The 22617-nt window shown below is 37.7% G+C and overlaps 1 long non-coding RNA gene across 1 annotated transcript in view; it reads left to right on the top strand.

The window, feature by feature from the left end:
- LOC125119871 (uncharacterized) overlaps nt 1-22617 on the top strand; it is a 90341-nt gene that overhangs the window by 5975 nt on the left and 61749 nt on the right. The gene's annotated exons all lie outside the window — the stretch shown is intronic.

The raw sequence follows: 22617 nt of genomic DNA, 5'->3' as shown, positions 1-22617 counted from the left end.
AATGATCAAGACACTAAAAAGCTAGATTTAGAAAGCCCAAAAATAAAGTAACGCTTAGTACAGCAGTGCTCATTGGTGTGGGTAGGTCTCTAGTCCTAATATCTTTTGATTTGTTACTCATTTTAATATGTGTATAAAACTGTAAAACTTAAAATACAACCATAGTGAAGAAGTAAACAGAATATGGTCACCGAGGTATTAGTCTTGTTGTATTTATACAATGTAATGGAAATCTCGAAGTTGTCTTACAGCTGCTTCTCTGAGTTCCCATAGGAGAAGGCTTTGAAGTTCAGGGAGAGGCTAATGGTTCCTTTGATCTTAGTCTTTTTGCACTTCAGGGAGTTTTGGAGGAGGGCAGTTTTGCTTATCATTGGACCTATTGTTAAGCAAAAGGAAAAGCAACTTCCTAGATCTCTTGATGTAGGTGGTGCAGGTGAGGGACATTCCCAGACTAGCTTTGAATTGCTGTTTTTACAGCCTATTTTAAAAGGTAATTCTGCCCAAGTTAGCCTCTCCCCTGATCCACTTCAACTAACTATACAGTTAGTTAATTGCCTCTAGCTATCCTTTTGTCTTTTCTTTCTTTCTTTTTTAATGTCATTGTATTTGTGCTTGGCATAGTAATATGTACATTAATTTACTTTCCAAGACATTTCATAAAATATCCCTTAATAAATTATTTTCCCTTGAGAAATAAGAAAAATTTTTAACATAAGGATATTTGAGAAGTCAAATTTAAGATGATTATAATTTTATAGTGTTTTCTCATAGCATCTGCATTAAAGGTCATAGAATTATTAAATCTATTCAGTTTAAAATATATGTGTGCTATATGAAAAATATTCATTCCTATCCTTTAGTCTTAAAACACATTTTAAAACAACTGCTTATACATAAAGGAATTCATTTTATTATAGAGATCTTTTTTGATAACTCGGTGTTTTAACAAAAGTAATACATGCTTATTCTGAGAGAAATCCTGAAAATTATAGGAAAGAAAAGTATTTTATATGTGATGATCCTCAGAAATAATGACAATTTACTTTTCAATGCATTTACTTTCAGTTTTTTATTATGTAAATACAGTATATACTATGTGAATTTATTTTTATGTGGAAGAGATTAACTTATGCTGTATATATAGTTTGTAATCTTTACAAAGGAACTTATTAATAATATTGTATTATTATTTCCCCATGTCTTTAAAGATTATTTATAACTATTTTATGAATCATCATTTTATTTATTCTTTTTTTAAATTTATTGTGGGTTTTTGTTTTTTTTGTTTTGTTTTGTTTTTTGTTTTTTTGTCTTTTCTAGGGCTGCACCCATGGCATATGGAGGTTCCCAGGCTAGGGGTCTAATCAGAGCAGTAGCCACCAGCCTACGCCGTAGCCATAGCAACACCTGATCTGAGCCACATCTGTGACCTACACGGCAGCTTGCAGCAAGGCAGGCCAGATCCTTAACCCGCTGAACAAGGCCAGGGTTGGAACCTGCATCCTCAGAGAGACTACATCGGATTTTTAACCCGTTGAGCCACAATGGGAACTCCTACACCTCTATTGTTGAATGAAGATATCCTTTTTTTTTTTTTTGGACCATGTCCATGGCATGCAGAAGTTCCAGAGCCAGGTATCAAACCAGAGCCACAACAGTGATAATGCTGGATCCTTAACCCATTACACCACCATGGAATTTCATATCAGAATGTTTCTTTCCTCCCTCCACCTCCCCATAAGGAGCTTGAAATTTTAATTTGAAAAATCTCTTAAAGTATATGTGCACCTAAATATCTATCTGTTAAGTGAGGACAAGTTGCAAGACTAAAGTGCTGAGTGAAGAACTGCCAGCATCCCCAGGACCACCACCATCACAACATGTGTTCAGTCTTTATTTTGATATGCAGTTGCATCAATTAGAATATGTCTTTAAGGCAAGTTTTGGAGAAGTTAAATACAATTAGGCTATTTCACTTATTTATCCACTTATTCATCCATTCAGTATATATTTATTGTTCCCCAGTTAGCCATTAGAGTATCAAGGTGAACCGGGCGGACTCATCCCTGGCCGTCACAGAGCCTACAGTCCAGATGAGAAGGACAATTAAACCAGAGAATTTGATGATATACAGAAAGGGCTATGACAAGGAAAGCAGTGATTACAATAGAAGCACATAGCACATAGCAGGGTCAGCTAAGATTTCCCAGTGAAGGCAGCATTTAACCAGAGACTTGAGAAATAAGCAGGGGTTAGTAGACAAAAGAGACAAGATGAGTCCAACCTAGGATAACATGAGAAGAAAAGCCCACTGGTCAGAATGCTTGGGATGTGGAGTGGATGCTGAAGAGGAGGCTAGAGAAATAAGCCAAAGCCAGATGATAAAGGCTCTTGTCAGCCACCGTAAGGAGTTTAGGATTTATCCCCAGGGGCACTGGGAATCTGTTGAAGTTTTGCTCTCTGAAAAGATCACTCTTGCAGCAGGCTGGAAAACTGTTGTAAGACTGCAAGCAGGAAGGTGAAAATCTGTAGTTGTCCTTATTTTCATTTAGCCATTCATCACATTTAGCTTCTGATCTTTTTCAACCAACCTAGTATATATTTAGCACTCAATATATGGTTGTTGCTTTGTTTGCTCTTATGCGTTTGGAAGAGGAATTTATCACTTGACTCTGTATTTCTCCTCTTGCAAAGGATAGAGTGTTGAGAGAGAAAGTGTCCATCTTAAGAACCTTCCCCACTCTTTTTAGTGCTCTAAGGGCCCCCCTTCCACTTTTCTACAATGACTCAACTGGATGCTATATCCTGAAGTAGCTGCTGAAGTTCTGGTTTCCTTTACAAAAGCTTTTTGAGCTTGCAGAGAAAGCCCAAAAAATTCCTGATCTATATAAAGAGAGCAGTACCTCAGTTCTCCTGATATTAGGAACATGAGGACTTCCCCCATGATAACAGTAATACATTATTCAACATAAAATTGTGGTAAATACAGACAAGTGAAAAATAGAGAAAAAGCTACCAAAGTGCCACCCCCAAATGACAACCACTATTAATATCTTAAGGCACTTCATTGCAGTCTTTCTTTACTTTTGGGAGAATTGCTTTTAGATCATTGTAATATATGTATTTATATCCTGAATCTTTTAAACTTGTTATAACAAAAATTTATGTTATTTTAAATATTGCATTAAAATTTTAATTGTTGCAGAAAATTTCGCTGTATGATTATATTCTAATTCAACATGCAGCTGTGTTTAGGTTGTTTCCAGTGTTTACACAACAAATAATACTATGAGGAGTAGTTTGGGCATAAAATTTGGGGGGGTACTTAAGTTTGTGCTTTTGAGGTAAATTCCTAGGAGCAAACCTGATAATCCTTTTTGAAGGCTTTTAATATATACTGCCAGTTTGACTTACAAAAAAAGGAGTGCACTGGGAGTTCCTGTCGTGGCTGTGGTTAACGAATCCGACTAGGAACCATGAGGTTGTGGGTTCGATCCCTGGCCTTGCTCAGTGGGTAAGGCTCCAGCATTGCCATGAGCTGTGGTGTAGATTGCAGACACAGCTCGGATCCTACGTTGTTGTGGCTCTGGGGTAGGCTGGTGGCTACAGTTCCGATTAGACCCCTAGCCTGGGAACTTCCATATACTGTGGGAGTGGCTCTAGAAAAGACAGAAAAAAAAAAAAAGGAGTGCACCAAATTTACATTTCAACATATGAAAGTACCTATTTTAATTAGGCAACATTAAAAAGAAAACTGCTAAATTTAATACACAAGGAAAAAAAGTTTAAATAATTAAAAATGTTAATAGTGCTTTTATATACCCATAATAACTAAGTAGGCTAAATTGAGAAACTCCAAGGATATTAATTAAGCCAGACCTAATAAGTGAATTGGCCTCATTTCCCATAACTTGGTAAACTGGGTAGTTAGTGTTAAGGTTTTAGTATTCCTTGACATAATTCTAAAATTTTATTTGTTATTACCTCTGCTTACCTCTCTCTACTTTTTCTTAACTTTAGGACATCATATTTTATATGTGAATTTATAGATTTAAAGGTATAGAATATACCACAAACTACAGCACTAACATTAATTTTTCCCCCCCAGGCTAGGGGTGGAGCTGGAGCTGCAGCTGCTGGCCTACACCACAGCCACAGCAATTCCAGATCCAAGCCACATCTATGACCTACACCACAGCTCATGGCAACACTGGACCCTTAACCCACTGAGTGAGGCCAGGGATTGAACCTGCATCCTCATGGATACTAGTTGGGTTTATTACCACTGAGCCATGATGGGAACTCGCAGCACTAACATTAATTTCTGATCTATATGGTTTTGAATATAAGGCTTTGAAATTTGCTTAGCACCAAGTTAATTTTAGATTGAAAAGTTAAAAGGTAAATATTAAACTGATAAAAATCATAATGACATAACTAGAGAAGACACAAGAGGGCAATCTTGCACAATAATAAAATATGTTTGCATAAGAAAAAAATAATTCAACATATTTTTGGAGGGGCTGTGAAACTTCCTGGGCCAGGAATGGAACCCATGTCACAGCAGTGACCCAAACTGCTGCAATGATAATACCAGACCCTTAACCCCTGTGCCACAAGAGAACTCTTAATTCAATATATATATATATATTTTTTTGTCTTTTGTTGTTGTTGTTGTTGTTGTTGCTATTTCTTGGGCTGCTCCCGTGGCATATGGAGGTTCCCCGGCTAGGGGTCCAATCGGAGCTGTAGCCGCCAGCCTAGACCAGAGCCACAGCAACGCGGGATCCGAGCCGAGTCTGCAACCTACACCACAGCTCACGGCAACGCCGGATCGTTAACCCACTGATCAAGGGCAGGGACCGAACCCCCAACCTCATGGTTCCTAGTCGGATTCGTTAACCACTGCGCCACGACGGGAACTCCTTAATTCAATATTTTTAATCAACTTTGATTTTTTCAAAAGACATTTAAAGTCTTGTCAGTATGTATTATCTTTTTAGTAAAAGTGATACAAGTGTGGCTATGCAAGGAAATTCCATGTCAACAACTGTAAGATAAATTTTGCATGCATTTCAATTATATTTTTTAATCCTGGAAAAAAATGTATCTATTTTCCATTATTCAAACCATATTGCATGGTTTCAATTGATAGGAAAGCAAGGAAATAGATCTGCTATAGAAGAGACACCCCATCCAATTTTTTTCTCCTGGATTCACTATATATATATAGTGATATTTGATATATATATATATATCAAAATGGAAATTGTTTAATTTTTTCTGATTTCTTTTTCTGATTAGGAATATGTGATCCATTCAATCTCAATAAAAGGCTACTTTTTTAAATTAAAAAAATGACTGCTAGAGGAAGGCCCATTCTAATGATTAGATCAGAAAACACATATGGTCTTTTACATCCTTTAATTTCATGACACCTAACAGGACTATAATTTCAGTTAACTCACTAGGCCTTAAAAATTAAGGGCATGAGAAAATGAGAGCTTTAAGGTAATTTTATGCACTTTGGCAAGTTCATATTCTCTGGGATCTTGATTTCATCTACAAAGCAATCACAGAGATAGTATCTGTGTGGCCTTACATCCCATACCCCCATGCTTCTTTTCTACTCAAACTAACTTGGAGTTTTAGAATGCCAAACAGGATAAAAAGGAGAAAAGAATAAAAGAAATAGAAATAGGTATTTTGGGGAGTTCTCTTGTGGTGCAGCAACTCAGATCCAGTGTTGCCATGACTGTGGTGTAGGCCTGTGACTGCAGCTCCAATTTGACCCCTAGCCCGGGAACTTCCATATGCTACAGGTGTGGCCAGTAAAATAAAAAATTTAAAAAATTTTAAAGTAGCATGAGGTTGTAGGAACACACAAGAAATTACTTGGACAGATTGAAATCAAGGAAGGTTTAATAGAATAGGTGCCATATGAACTAGGCTTTGACAGTCTAATGTATTTGTTTCCTACAGCTGCTATAATAAAGTTCTGCAAACTGAGTGCCTTAAAATAGCAGAAATTTATTGCCTCACAGTTATTGAGGATAGACATCCCAAATTAAGGTGTTGGCAGACCCATGTTGCCTCAAACCTGGGGGAGAACCCTTCCTTGCCTCTTCCCAGCCTTTGGTGGTGGCCAGCAATCCTTGGCATTTCCTGGTTCATGGCTGCATCAGTCCAATCTCTGCCTCTGTTGTCACCTTACCTCTTCACATTATCTTCCCCCTGTGCCTGTCTGGGTCTGTGTCCATATTTCTTTTTATAAGGACACCATTCATATTGGATTAGGACTCACCCTAAAGACCTCATCTTAATTTAATCTGATCATCTACAAAAACTCTCTTTCCAAATAAAGTCACTTTCAGAGGCATTTTCCTCAGTAGAGGAGAGTGAGGGGCAGTTGGTGGAGGGTAGGTATCCTAGGACAAGAGGATGAAATGAGTAAAGATTTGTCAGTAGAAAGCACAGGGCATGTTCAGAAAACATCAAGTACTTTGTCCAGTTTTTCAAGAGCATGTTGCAAGTAAGAAAACTGTGGAAGAGAGTCTTATGCCCATTCATTCTCTAGGGCATGGGCATCCACTGAAGCTTTCAATCAGAGGGTGCTTGGTTCAATTACGGGTGCCTTAAGGTGGTTGTGGTATAGCCATGCAGCAAATGAATTGGATGGGGAAATTGTAAAGGCAGGAAAACTGGAGAGCAAGTGATTACAGCTGCTTCTGAGGAAGGCAGACAACAAACAATGAACTTCTGAGGATAGAGGGTCCAGGCATTTGCACTCACCCTCAGACCCTCTTCAGTGAGAGTACAGAAGGGCTGCTTGCTTGTGATTTGAAAATTCCCACTATCCAGAGGGATCTCTTAGCCCCATTGGAAGAGCTGACTGGGTTGCTTTGTGGCAGTAATGTACTTTGACAAAGGTTGCACATGTTGCTTACTCTGAAAGAGGCCCCAGGGATGTTTATGACTCTCTGGAAGGCTTTTCTTTCTGCTTTTTTCTTAGCATTTTCAGACTGCTTCACCAAAACCTCTTGGACCAAAACATGAAATTTGAGAAACATCTTTTCCTTTAAGTTTTTAAGAGCTTTCCTGCACCGTTAGCTCAAAAGAGCATATAAAAGTGGGTTAATGGCTGAATGAAGCAGTGCCAGCCAGGAAGATATTGTCTGCATCTGAGGAGGAGGTGTCCATCTACTGTTTACCATTGTGTTTGCCTGCGGATATGCTTGCAATTATGTAGGGGATCCAACAACAAAAGAAAATAAAAGTCATCAGAAATAGGTGAAAGGTGCACTTGTGTTCTGGAGCAGGACTGTTGCACATTTCAAAATGTCCTGTTTTCTGGAGAAGAGCTGAGTATATATAAAGTATATATAAAGTATCAACTATCATCTAAGACTAAGTAGTGTTCCTATCTGCAGCTGTTTCTCTTGAGAGCCTCAAATACATTTAGAATCTTCTTGGCTCTTCTTTACAGAGAAGTCTGCACTTGGCTTCACCTTTCTCAGCAATTGACTTTCAAAGTCATGTAGCCAATTGGCTTAATCCCTAGCTACTTCTGTTGCTCAAACATAGCACACTGTGCCAGCACACAGTGGCAAACAAGAAAAGCAAAACTTTATAAGCCTGATACAGGTTAGCCTGAGTGCCAGTGTTGAAAGGAGCTGGCCAATATTCAGAAGGATACCGCCTTACTAGTAGGAAACCTTAAAAAGTCAACTTAAATTCAGATCCAAATCCCAGCCCTAATACTTGTTTTGAAAATATTCTGTATGTTGTGTCAGACACTGTACCTCTGTCTGTAGCCATTGTAGCCAATGTGTATGCTAAAAATGTTCAGTAAACCAAAAAGCTATTGCCCAGATAGAGGCAATGAAGTAGGCATTTGTAATCACCACATGACCCTGGTAATAAGGCTGACTTAAAACACAAAAACAATGCTGAAAATGTTCCTATTAAGATTAGTGACTACTGGAGTTCCCTGGTGGTGCAGCGGGTTAATGCTCCAGCATTGCCATTGCTGTGACTGAGTTACTGCTGTGGCACAGGTTTGATCCCTGGCCCAGGTCTTAATTGCTATGCATTCTCTCAATGCAGTATTATAAATTGTAACTTCAGATGTATTCATTGCCTTCTGGAAGAGTTAGATAACAGTTTTTTTATTTGTTTTTGGGTTTGTTTTTTTTTTTTTTTTTTTGCATTTTTAGGGCCGAATCTGCTGCATGTGGAAGTTCCCAGTCTAGGAGTTGAATCAGAGCTACAGCTTCCAGCCTACACCACAGCCGCAGCAACACAGGATCCAAGACCTGTCTGCAACCTACACCACAGCTCATGGAAATGCCAGATCCTTAAGTCACTGAGTGAGACCAGGGATTGAATCTGTATCCTCATAGATACTAGTTGGATTTGTCTCTGCTGTGCTGTGATGGGAACTATGATAACAGTTTTTAAGAGAGTAATTTGACTTTAAGACAAAAGGATTTTGTAGAGAGTTCATTAATTTGTTCAACATTTTTAGCATCTTTCATAAGTGGGAGCTGAAGTATCCTCTAAACTATTCAATTATCTTTTAGAATAAACAAATATATGAACACCTCAACAGCAAATGTCAGTGTAGGAAAATCTACACAAGCAATACTTTTTAAAACCAGAAATAATAACCACACTGCATTATCCTTGTATTCAAGACCATTAAGAAATAAAGATCACTCTGAAAAGCCTCTTTCCCTTAAAATATAATAACAGGAAAGAAAAGCATTCAGGACCACTCTTTTCTAGTATTGTGAGTACTCAAGAAATAAAGAAACTTATGAAGTATAGGTTTTTTTTTTTGGCTTAAACAATAGAAATTTATTTTATCAAAATTTCAGAAGCTAGAAGTCTAAGATCAAGGTGTTGACAGGGTTGGGTTCTTCTTTTTTTTTTAATTACTCAATGAATTTATTACATTTATAGTTATAAAATGATCATCACAATCCAATTTTACAGAATTTTCATCCCACACCCCCAGCACATCCCCCCACCTCCCAAACTGTCTCCTTTGGAAACCATAAGTTTTTCAAAGTCTGTGAGTCAGGATCTGTTCTGCAAAGAAGTTCATGAGTCCTTTTTTCAGATTCCACATGTCAGTGATAGCATTTGATGGTGGTGTCTCATTGTCTGACTGCCTTCACTTAGCGTGATAATTTCTAAGTCCACCCATGTTGCTAAAAATGCCATTATTTCTTTCCTTTTAATGGCTGAGTAATATTCCATTATGTATATGTACCACATCTTCTTGATCCACTCCTCTGTTGATGGACATTTAGGTTGTTTCCATGTCTTGGCTATTGAAAATAGTGCTGATGAAGTATAGATTTTTTTTTTTTTTTGGTCTTTTTAGGACCGCACCTGAGGCATATAGAGGTTCCCAGGCTAGGGGTTGAATGGGAGCTGTAGTCACCGGCCTATACCACAGCCACAGCAACGCCAGATCTGAGCCACGTCGGCAACCTACACCACAGCTCATGGCAACGCCAGTTCCTTAACCCACTGAGCAAGGCCAGGGATGAACCTGCAACCTCGTTGTTCCTAGTCGGATTCGTTTCTGCTACGCCACAACAGGACTTCCAAAGTATAGATATTTTAAAGTAATAGCAACAGCTGTGGTAAGATTTGCTGAGAATAATCTCTTCATGTTTACCCCCCTTTTCCTTTATTCCTTCCTTTTTCTTTTTCTTTTCCTTTTTTTTTGGTTGTGCCAGTGGAATGTGGAAGTTCCTGATCCAGGGATCAACAGGGATCAAACCCATGCCACAACAGCGACCAGAGCCACAGCAGTGACAATATTGGATCCTTAACCCACTGCACCACAAGGGAACTCCTCCCTCTATTTCTTATGTCTATGTCTCTCTCTCTCTCTTTTTCTCTTTCATGCTCTTCCTTGGTTTTGGTTCTTCTCACTTTTACTTTAATCTTCCTTTGTTACATTTCCTTTTTTTCTTTCTTTTTCCTTTTTCTCCTTGACTTTTCTTCTCTTCCCCCATCACATTTATAAATAGTTTCATATGCAATATAATTATTAACTATTTCATTAAATTTTAAACATATATTATTATTAAATATTTTAATAAAAACTTTCCCCAAACCTACTCCTATAACAAATAAAAGAATGGAGTTCCTGTCATGGCGCATCGGAAATGAATCCTACTAGTATTCATGAGGGTACAGGTTCGATCCCTGGCCTTGCTCAGTGGGTTCAGGATCCGGCATTGCCATGAGCTGTGGTGTAGGTCACAGATGCAGCTCGGATCCGGCGTTGCTATGGCTGTGGTGTAGGCTGGCAGTGGTAGTTCTAATTGGACCCTTAGCCTGGGAACCTCCATATATGCCACAGGTGTGACCCTAAAAAGCAAAAAAAAAAAAAAAGAAAAGAAAAACACTCATCAAGAAATGTATTTGTTTTCTTCTTCCTTTTTCTCATTTTACAAATGACTCCACCGTTCTTATTCAAATACCAGATAGTAACAATAAAAATATAAAATTACTATTTAATCAAAATCGGGAGTTCCCGTCATGGTGCAGTGGTTAATAAATCCGACTAGGAACCATGAGGTTGCGGGTTCGGTCCCTGCCCTTGCTCAGTGTGTTAATGATCCAGCGTTGCCGTGAGCTGTGGTGTAGGTCACAGACACGGCTTGGATCCTGCGTTGCTGTGGCTCTGGTGTAGGCCAGTGTCTACAGCTCCGATTAGACCCCTAGCCTGGGAACCTCCCATATGCCGCAGGAGCGGCCCAAGAAATGGAAAAAAAAAAAAAAAAGACTATTTAATCAAAATCCATTCTAATGAGAACTTAAATCATATAGATAACTTCAGTAATATTGTTTCTCTTATTTCTATATTACCAATGGTAGCACAGCTGGCAAAATATATTTGTCACCCTTTGTTCATAAAAAATATGGACATGGTAGAATAAAAATACTTGATGAGAGGAAATACAACAATCACAAGAAAATTTCCTAGAAAAAAATGGTGCATACAGATCAAAGCATTTGAGATACTAGCAAAGCATGGTAACTTCAAAGGTTGTTCTCTGCACAGCTGTGAATCTGCTTTAGGTATAAAACTTGCAATAACTTGAACATCCTAAAAACATTCCAGATTAACTTCCCAGTTTGACAGAAAGCAATTAAAGGCCCCGAAAGAGAGGATAGTTTGAAACCTAAAACCCAGAAATTCATTTTAAGACATTCCTTTTCTTGGGGAATCTTAGATAAAAGCATGACTGGTCACTCCTAACATTTTTATTCAGGAACTGAGTTTAATTAACTAGTAATGTTCAAATGAAGGAAGAATGGAGATGTAGATGGATTCTAATTTGAGAATGCATTAAATGCCAAAGATTATACCAGTAATACCTGATATTTCATTTAGCATTTATTGCATAGATGCACCATGTCTTCATCTCTTTCATTATTTTTGATCAAGTGGCATCAAGGCTGCTTCATTACCATCTTTCCTCTAACTATTCATCTTCTCAGACTTCTTCAGTATGCCCCAGGATGACACATTTGTTACAAATAGACTGGGGTACAGATGAAGTATTGTTCAGTATAGGTATTTCAACATAAGCACAATATAATTTTGTATTGAAGCGGAATGAATGTTGATCCATTTTCTTTCTTCTTTTCCTTTGCCTCTGTGATGCCATTTTTCTTCTACAAACCCTGGAATTTATTATTCATGCTACGCCCAACATGTACCTACTAAGATTTGCAAGCTTCTTTTTCAGTATGGATCCCTTCCCTGCCAAATGTAGTTTTGGTTTTATGTACATTGACGCTTTCTTCTCCTTGCTCCACCACAATGCAGCCCCTCAATTGTCCAACAAAAATTCATCAGTGAAGCAAATTATCCTCGTGCCTTTATCCATAAGCACCAAGTATCTATTTCTGTTGCTTTTTTAGGACTTGTTGAGACCTTCTTCCATGCTGAGAAAACTTTAGAAGAGCAGAGCCATGTTCTGCCCACCTGAACATAAGAAAAAAGTGAAGCAAGGCCACCCTAAGAACAGAGTTCCAGCCTTCTCAGCTCACTCCAGCTGAGAGGATCCATCACCGTGTTTAAAATTCTCCCTTTGGGTTTGCAAGCAAATCCAGAACAGATTACATGTCCTATTTTCATGTGAATGTTTAATCCTCACAATACCCAAGAAAGGGAAAGTAAAGGTGTAATCAGTCAGAATCCCCTTCCAGGGAGAAGTGAATCATAGGAGGAAGATGAGATTTAAGGTGTGTTCCAGCATTACAAATCACTATCTAACGCATCTATATTTGAGAATATGCTTAAAGTGTTTCTCATCAGAGAAAAAGAATTATGAATTGGGGCGAGGGGAGACAATGACAGTACTTACCTGTAGGGTTATAATAAGGATTAAATGAGATAATGCTCATAATGCACTTAACATAGTACTTGGGCTAGTACTCAAAGATGCTAGTTGTTACTAGTATTCACTCTTAGTGTGTTGTCCATTAAGCTGTACTTCCTCATAGTTCCTTTAGTATTAAGTAATACAAACAGCACATAAAACTAGGCAGTGTTATAAGTATTTAAAGTAAATAAGAAACGATTTTCAAAAAGTGTGAATTTTTTTCCACTCGAATTTATTATGGGTTTTTCCAAACACTGGTATTTCATGAAGAAAATAGGATGTCACTTTTAGGAACCTAATTTTTTATGTTACGTTATTCTCAATAATGTACTGTCTTGATCTTGAGTCAAAGTTTTGGAACAGAAGATTCAAAAAATACTACATTATTAATAATGTTTCCACTTTTTCCTTTTATCTCACTCCTTTAATGTGAAACCAGATAAGTGGTGTCCTATTTTTCCATTCTGATAATGCTGAGGAATCTCAGAAATCAATTAAATCCAACAAGGCACATTTGTGATATCTGCTTGCCCTGACAACTGGCAGCTGTGATACTCTTCCCTTTGGACACATATTTTTTTTCTTTCTATTAAGTAGTGTGGCCTAAGACTATATGAGTCTAATTTAATTTTTTTGTCTTTTTTTTTTTTAGGGCCACACCCGAGGCATATGGAGGTTCCCAGGTTAGGGGTCAAATGGGAGCTGTAGCCGCCAGCCTACACCACAGCCACAGCAACTTGGGATCCGAGCTGCGTCTGCAACCTACAGCACAGCTCACAGCAACGCCAACGCCAGATCCTTAACCCACTAAGCGAGGTCAGGGATCGAACCTGCGTCCTCATGGATGCTAGTCAGGTTTGTTAACCACCTAGCCACGATGGGAACTCCCTGAATCTAATTTTAAATATAATTTTCTCATATCGTTTTGGGGTTTCTTAAAAAACAAACTAGAGGCAGTCTAGTCTAATACGTTGTGGTGTGAGTATAAGTTGATACAGCATACTTGGAGGTCAATTTAACAATTTTTTTTTATAACTTCAAATGTTTATACTCTCCATTCTTGCAGTTTTACTTCTAAGGATTCCCCCTACAGAAATATTTGCATAAGAACACAAAAACATATGTACTAAGATGTTCATTTCAGCACTGTTTACAGTGGAATAACACTGTCCTCAACTCAAGTCCATCAGTAAAGGGGGTGGCTAAGTAAAATATGGGGCATTCAGATGTAGAATATTACACATTTAAAAAGATGAAACTAAATATGCATGAAAAATATGGACGAATAGCCACAAAATCACTGAGTGGTTATTTCCCTAATAGAGGTGTCACGGAGGATCTTTACTATTTTCTTCATTACATATTTTACTAACACTGAAATTTTCGAAATAAGAATAAATTGCTTTTGTTAGTAGGAATACACAGACTTTTAAATATATAATACATACAGATAAAAACTCAAAGGAACATGCCAGGCAAACTACAGTGTTTGGCAGCCTACCTCCCAACTTCAAGTCAAGAGTGCTCTCGCTCTTTTTTTTTTTTTTAACATCACTTATAGTTGTGCAGAAGCCTCCTGTGTCATCAATGTGTCTATCTATGAAGGGGAGGGAATAATTAGATTTGGTCAACTCTTTGTTATTTTTAAATTTAGCGTTGTTTAGCACCCTGGGATTCTTCCTTCCTCCGCCTCTACTGGCCCCCTTCCTAATGAGTCATTCCGTGACCGCCACCTGCTGGACATCCTTGAACATTCTATGTTGAATGAGCTTGTTCTCTTGAGGCAGATCTAATTGAAAATTAGTGACTGCCTATAGTACTGTGCTGAAAAGAGTTCCGAGGGCAGATCTGGGACCAAGGGTCATGATCCGTTAGAGATGCTGGTCGTGATGGAGGGTATTACCATGCATGTGTCTTGTGTTTGCTAACTCAGACCATGAATATCATGATGACATCATCCCCAGAGCTACCAGCATATTCTCAGCTTTTCTCTAGCATTAAGGACTCAGGACATTAAGAAGTCTGAAAACTGGCAAAACAAAAAGCAAAGCACCAACACATTAAGCCCTTATGTTCAGAGTAATCATTTGCGTCACTGTTCTATCTGGTCTCTCCATTGGCTTTGAAAAGTATGGAAGGATTATCAATTGTCCCAAATTGTCCTACTCCTATTGAATGGTTCATTTTTCCCTTGAGTGTTAAGAATTTTTATAATCTTATTTTCTGTATTATCGCAATGTCTTAGAGTAATAGAACCGTAGGTCTATTTCATTATTTTGCCGCCGTTGAGCATAACTATACTCAAACAGGCCTGTTTTTATTCTTTTATCTCCAGGAGGCTCTATAGCTTTACAATTTAGCCTCCTACCTTTCTTCTGTCATATGTAGATATACTAAATTACTTAATATTACCTTATTTTAAAGTCCATCATACAGCCTATTAAAGTTATAGTACTCCAAATTTCACATTTGTATTTTATCTTCTTTTCAGTTAACATTGATTGTTAACATTCAAAAATGTTAACAATCAATGTTGCATTGCATCTGGCTAATGATAAATATTGTCCTGAAAATGTGAATATTATTTTCCCAAGTTCATAACCAATGGAAATATCTTTGAAAATCATGAATAAATGCACTACAAGAATTTATTATAAAAATTATAGAAGGAAAAGGATCAGGGGTTACAGAGCTGACTGCTGAGTCTGGGTTCTTTCTGTATTGAACATTTTTCTTAGTATACAGCCATTGAACTTTAAGAGGACCACGAGTTTACAAAGAAGAGGATATAATTTAATAACAATTCAAGCATTCCTTTTCTTTCTTATTTTTTGTTTTGGGTATATGGAAAGAGAAGAATGGAGCATCTCAGTTTACATTCAGAGTGACAAATAATTCTTTTAATAGTTTATTCCGAAGCACACCTACCTCCTGGGAGAGCTATACTTGGCTTCAAATTTCTTTTTTTTTTTTTTTCTGCTTTTTAGGGCCGCACCCATAGCACATCGAGGTTCCCAGGCTAGGGGTCCAATCGGAGCTACAGCCACTGGCCTATGCCACAGCAACGCCAGATCTGAGCCATGTCTGTGACCTAAACAACAGCTCACAGCAACGCTGAATCCTTAACCCACCTGAGCGAGGCCAGGGGTGGAACCCACAACCTCATGTTTCCTAGTCAGATTCATTTCTGCTGTACCATGACAGGAACTCCAGCTTCAAATTTCTTAATAGGAAATTACAAGTCTGATTACTACATGGCCTGTTTTAGGTTGAGCTGGATTAATGAAAGACAAAACTTGCCCATAACATTTCCGAACTTCACTTCACCTGGTCCAAGTCAGAGCAGAGCTGAATCCAAGGATTCTAGGGCATAAAGACAGGATGTTTTGGGTAGAACAAAGTGCTGCTAGTTTAATGAACTGGTAAGTTTACCAGATACTAAGCAATTAATTCCTAGCCCATTTAATTTCTAATTAATTAATCCGTAATTCCAACCCAATTCTTCATTCTTGGAGACCAAAAAATCTTTTATAAATCAAAGATGACTTGATATCTGCTAATGAAGAAATGTAAAAATATCATCTCCTTTAAAATTCACTTCACACACAGGACTAGATTCTGCAAAATGCCAAATATCCTAAGAACTGGGAACATTAATCTGATATTTTCTTAAATATTACTCCAAGCCCAATGGAACCTTAAGATATACAAATTTTCTCTATTGTGCACATGTAAAATACGCACAAAAATATTTTTTAAAAATTCTACTAAAGCTGAAATTGCAAGATATTTCTTAGCTGACTTAAGTAAAACTATCCTTAATATTTTCACACATCTCCAAAGGAAATCCTTTTTCAAAAAGCTAATCCCCCCCCCCTTTTTTTCAGCTGCACCTGTGGCACACAAAAGTTACCAGCCCAGGGACTGAACCCAAGCCACAGGAGTGACAATGCCAGGTCCTTAATCGCTAGACCACCAGGGAATTCTAGCTAATCCCATTTATGTCTGTAGGAACAAAATATAAAATACCCAGACCTGAGATGTCATAAATCATGACTTGTTATTTCCTAGGAATCTAAAGCTCAAACCACAAGGTTGGTGCACAAATCCCTGGATTTTTTTGCCTTTCTTCAAAACTCAAAACTTCCCTGTGAAATAATTTCTAAAACAAGCTGAGAAGTGTGAGCTCAAATGTGCTGTCACACTTGTTACACTGAGGCCAGTAGTGTTAGATATATTCTGGGGTAAAGAGGAATAGGAACTGTATTCTTCAGATTTCTATGAGACAACTGTCCAGATTACTGCAAATTTTAAAAAATTAACATATAATTCATATACCATAAAATATCCCCATTTAACATATACAATTTAGTAGCTTTTTGGATATTCACAGTTGTGCAACCATTACCACTATCTAATTTAGAATATTTCATTCCTCCTCAAAAGAAATCTTGTGCCATTGGCAATTACTGTCCCTTTGCCTCAGCCCATGGCGACCATTAATCTGATTTCTGTCTCTATGGATTTGCCCATTCTGGACATTTCATATAAATGAAATCATGCGGTATATGACCAATGGTGTCTGGCTTATTTTACTTAACATAATGGTTTCAAGTTTTATCCATATTGTAGGAGTATCTGTACTTTATAATTTTTTATAGCTAAATTTCATTGTATGGATGAACATACCATATTGTGTTTATCTATTCATTAACTGATGATCATTTAGATTGTTTCCACCTCTTGGCTATGTGACTAGTACTGCTATGAATATTCAAGTACAAACATTTATTTGAGTATTTGTTGTTAATTCTTTTGTGAATATACCTGGAAGTGGTATAGTAAGTTTAACTTTTTGCGGAACTGTTGAACTGTTTTCCACAGCAGCTGCACCATTTTACATTTTACATACTAGCAATGTATGAGGACCACAAGCTCGCCACATTCTTGCCAACACTGTCAAGACTGTCTGTCTTTTTGATTACAGCTATCCTAGTGGGTGGGAAGTAATATCTCTTTGTGGTTCTGATTTTCATATTCCTCATGACTAATGATGTTGAGCATCCTTTCCTTGTGCTAATTGTCCATTTGTATATCTTTTTTGGAGAAATGTCTATCCAAATCCTTTGCCCATTTTTTCTTTTTACTCGGGTTCCTTGTATTTTTATCATTTTAATTTCATTTTTGTGAGTTTGTCCAAGAGCCAGGCCCACACATCATCACCACACATCATCAATATTTAAGAATAAAGGAAACTATTATCAGATTTGAATAGGGGGAAAAAATCCAAATTTTCTTTTCTTTCATCATAGGAAAACATATACTTTCTGGATTTCCTTTCTAAACATACAATAATGAGGGAGTTCCTGTCATGGCACAGTGGAAACGAATCTGACTAGCATCCATGAGGACACAGGTTCGATCCCTGGATCTCGCTCAGTGGGTTAAGGATCCGGCGTTGCTGTGAGCTGTGGTGTAGATCGAAAACGTGACTCAGATACATCATTGCTATGGTAGGCCAGCGGCTACAGCTCCAATTTGATCCCTATCCTAGGAATTTCCATATGCCGCGGGTAAGGCCCTAAAAAAGGCAAAAAACCCGAAAAACCAAAAAACAAAACATAGTAAAATGACTAAATTTTTAATATTTTTATATGAGTTAAAATATTTAGAAAGTACAATTTTATGTGTAATATGTGAGTTAATAATATATACCTTACAGGGTTGTTGTAAGAACCAAATAGAATATAAATGGAATCATATAATATGTGGCTTTTGGAGTCTGTATTATTTTATTTAGGTCACCACTATATCCCAAGAACTTAGTATAGTGTATGGTATATAATAGGCACTTAATAACAGAATGAATTTGTAAAGTACTTAGTCGAGTTCTACAAGCACATCAATAAATATGAGCTCCTCCCCTTCTTCTCCAGGAAACTTGAAGGAGGAAAGAATAAGCACACTACTAGAGCCCCTTGAACTACCTAGATTGTGGTACATTATGAGCTGATTCACTTGCCACCTAAATACCACTGTATAGTTTAAAGGATGTGAATGTGGAACCCCACCTGCCATCAGTGAAAAATGAATATGTTGGTTGTATTTCCCTGGTGAATCAGTGGGTTAAGGATCTGGCAATGTCACTGCTGTGACTTGGGTCCCTAGCTTGGAACTTCTGCATGCTGCAGGCATGGCCGTGATACTGAATCACTTGTCAATGCATTTTCTGACTTAAGTGTCAGTGAACTAGACCCCCAGTGAGGAGGTGCCCATGTCATCACAGCATCTTAAATGGAGAATGAAGAAGCTAGCATGCCAGGCAACTCAAGACACTGAGGTGGCTTAAAGACAGAGATGTTGTTTGTTTTTTGGAATTGGTTGCATCTATGTAATTATGACAATTACTATCATAATCGATATCTTATAATCGATAGTTTGATTAAGAATTGATATTTCAGCTAACGTGTCTCCCTATCCCCCACCCCCACATAACTAGTTTTATCCTCCAGAAATATGAAGAGACTATTGCGTAAGTTAGGAAAATATATTGCTGACCTTCTAATATTATTAATATCAATGCACACAGTCCAACACAACTAAAAAATTCTCTTTACACATCTTTATAAACAGTATGTGACTCTGGACCTGAGAAAGAAATCTACTTATTGAAAACTGGAAATGTCATTCTCTGTAATATGTAATTGCCTGTTAGGATCATGGCAGTTTTACCTGGAAAGTAGAAATGACTTACACATTTTAAATCAACACAATATAAATAGCTGAAAGCACAGATTAAAAATAGTTTTTCATATTTATAAAAAATAAATATTTTCATTTTAAAAAGTACTCTGATAATCAACAAACTTCATATTGCACTTTTTAAAAGAAGATCTAATGTTTAAAAAAGAAGTATTTAACATTGCCGAATACTTACAATAATAATCTTCAAAACAAATGGCAATTTAATTTTTAAAGCTAAAAGACACGAGGAAAGCATCATGAATCTATAAATCTCTCTTAGTCGCAAACCTAAAATGTAGTTAATTTCTTTTCTTGGGGACACACCAGGCAGAACTGAAAGACCAAGATACTCTGGTAAATTTTTTTTAATGGGTCAATGAATTCATTACAGTTATAGTTGTACAATGATCATCACCATCTAATTTCATAGGATTTCCATCCCACACCCCCTAGTGCATCCCCCCACCCCGCAAACTGTCTCCTTTGGAAACCATAAGTTTTTCAAAGTCTGTGAGTCTGTATCTGTTCTTCAAAGAAGTTCACTGAGTCCTTTTTTCAGATTCCACATGTCAGTGATAGCATTTGATATTGGCGTCTCATTGTCTGACTGCCTTCACTTAGTATGATAATTTCTAGGTCCACCCATGTTGCTAAAAATGCCGTTATTTCTTTCCTTTTAATGGCTGAATAATGTTCCATTGTGTATATTTACCACACCTTCTTTATCCACTCTTCTGTCGATGGACATTTAGGTTGTTTCCACGTCTTGGCTGTTGAAAAGAGTGCTGCAATGAACATTGGAGTACATGTGTCTTTTTGAGTCATGGTTTTCTCTGGATAGATGCTGGATCAAATGGTAGTTCTATTTTTAGTTTTCTGCGGAATCTCCATACTGTGTTTCCACAGTGGTTGCACCAATTTACAATCCCACCAACACCGTAATAGGGTTCCTTTTTCTACACACCCTCTCCAGCACTTATTGTTTGTAGACTTTTTGATGATGATCGTTCTGGCTGGTGTAAGGTGTTACCTCATAGTGGTTTTGATGTGCATTTCTCTAATAATGAGTGATGTTGAACATCTTTTCATGTGTGTTTTCTTTTTTTTCTTTTTTTTTTTTTGGCCATCTGTATGTCTTCTTTGGAGACTTGTCTGTTTAGATCTTCTGCCCATTTTTTGATGGGGTTATTTGTTGTTTTGGTATTGGGCTGCAGAAGGTGTTTATAAATTTTGGAGATTAATCCCTTGTCAGTCGATTCATTTGCAAAGATTTCCTCCCATTCTATGGGTTGTCTTTTCGTTTTGTTTAGGTTTCCTTTGCTGTGCAGAAACTTTTAAGTTTGAGTAGGTCCCATTTGTTTATTTTTCTTTTTATTGTCAATACTCTGATAGGTGGATCTGAGAAGATGTTGCTGTGGTATATGTTGGAGAGTGTTTGGCCTATGTTTTCCTCTAAGAGTTTGATAGTGTCTGGTTTTATATCTAGGTCTTTAATCCATTTGGAGTTTATTTTTGTGTATGGTGTTAGGGGGTGTTCTAATTTCATTATTTTCCATGTGGCTGTCCAGTTTTCCCAGCACAACTTGTTGAACAGGTTGTTTTTTCTCCATTGTATATTCTTGCCTCCTTTGTCATAGATTAGTTGGCTGTAGGTGTGTGGGTTTCATTCTGGGCTTTCTATCCTGTTCCACTGATCTATATTTCTGTCTTTGTGCCAATACCACATGGTTTTGATGACTGTAGCTTTGTAGTATAGTCTAAAGTCAGGGAGCCTGATTCCTCCAGCTCCACTTTTCTTTCTCATGGTGTCTTTGGCTATTCTGTTTTTTTTTTTTTTTGTGCCTCCAAACAAACTTTAAAATACTTTGTTCTAGTTCTGTGAAAAATGTCCTTGGTAATTTGATAGGGATTGCATTGAATCTGTAGATTGCCTTGGGTAGTATAGTCATTTTGATAATATTAACTCTTCCAATCCACGAGCATGGTATATCTTTCCATCTATTTGTGTCATCTTTGATTTCTTTCATCAATGTCTTATAGTTTTCAGAGTACAGGTCAGTTTGTTAATGTAGTGTATCACACTGATGGATTTGCTGGTATTGAAGAACCCTTGCATCCCTGGAATAAATCCCACTTGATCATGATGTACAGTCCTTTTAATGTATTGTTGGATTTGGTTTGCTAGTATTTTGTTGAGGACTTTTGCATCGATGTTCATCAGTGAAATTGGCCTATAGTTTTCTTTGTTTTGTGGTATCTTTGTCTGGTTTTGGTATCAGGGTGATGGTGGCCTCATAGAATGAGTTTGGGAGTGTCCCTTCCTCTGCAATTTTTTGAAATAGTTTCAGAAGGATAGGTGTTAGCTCGTCTCTAAATGTTTGATAGAATTCACCTGTGAAGCCACCTGGTCCTGGACTTTTGTTTGTTGGAAGTTTGGGGTTTTTTTGTTTTTTGTTTTTTGTCTTTTCTAGGGCCTCAGCTGTGGCATATGGAAGTTCCCAGGCTAGGGGTTGAATCAGAGCTGTAGCTGCCGGCCTACACCGCAGCCACAGCAATGTCAGATCTGAGCTGTGTCTGCAACCTACAGTACAGCTCACAGCAACACCAGATCCTTAACCCACTGAGCGAGGCCAGGGATTGAACCCACAACCTCATGGTTCCTATTCAGATTCATTAACCACGAGCCATCATGGGAACTCCTGTTGGAAGTTTTTTAATCACAGTTTCAATTTCAGTCCTTGTGATTGGTCCATTCATCTTTTCTATTTCATCTTGGTTTAGTCTTGGAAGATTGTACTTTTCTAAGAATTTGTCCATTTCTTCTAGGTTTTCCATTTTATTGGCGTATAGTTGCATATAGTAGTCTTTTATGAGCCTCTGTATTTCTTTGATGTCCATTGTTACTTCTTTTTCACTTCTAATTTTATTGATTTGAGTTCTCTTTTCTTCTTGCTAAGTCTGGCTAAGGGTTTATCAATTTTGTTGATGTTTTCAAAGAACCAGCTTTTTTTTTTTTTGTCTTTTTGTAGTTGTTGCTGTTGTTGTTGCTGCTATTTCTTGGGCCGCTCCCATGGCATATGGAGGTTCCCAGGCTAGGGGTCGAATCGGAACTGTAGCCACCGGCCTACGCCAGAGCCACAGCAACACGGGGATCCGAGCCGCGTCTGCAACCTACACCACAGCTGACGGCAACGCCGGATCATTAACCCACTGAGCAAGGGCAGGGACCGAACCCGCAACCTCATGGTTCCTAGTCGGATTCATTAACCACTGCGCCACGACGGGAACTCCAGAACCAGCTTTTTGTTTCATTGATCTTTTCTATGGTTTTCCTTGTTTCTATGTCATTGACTTCTGCTCTCATCTTTATGATTTCTTTCCTTCTGCTAACTTTAGGTCTTGTCTGTTCTCTCTCTAGCTGCTTTAGATGTAAGTTAGGTTGTTTATTTGAGCT

The sequence above is a fragment of the Phacochoerus africanus genome, chromosome 2, assembly GCF_016906955.1.
Source record: "Phacochoerus africanus isolate WHEZ1 chromosome 2, ROS_Pafr_v1, whole genome shotgun sequence".
Classification (NCBI taxonomy): Eukaryota; Metazoa; Chordata; class Mammalia; order Artiodactyla; family Suidae; genus Phacochoerus; species Phacochoerus africanus.
Note: the sequence above shows the minus strand (reverse complement) of the source record. Positions and strands in the feature narration are given on the sequence as shown.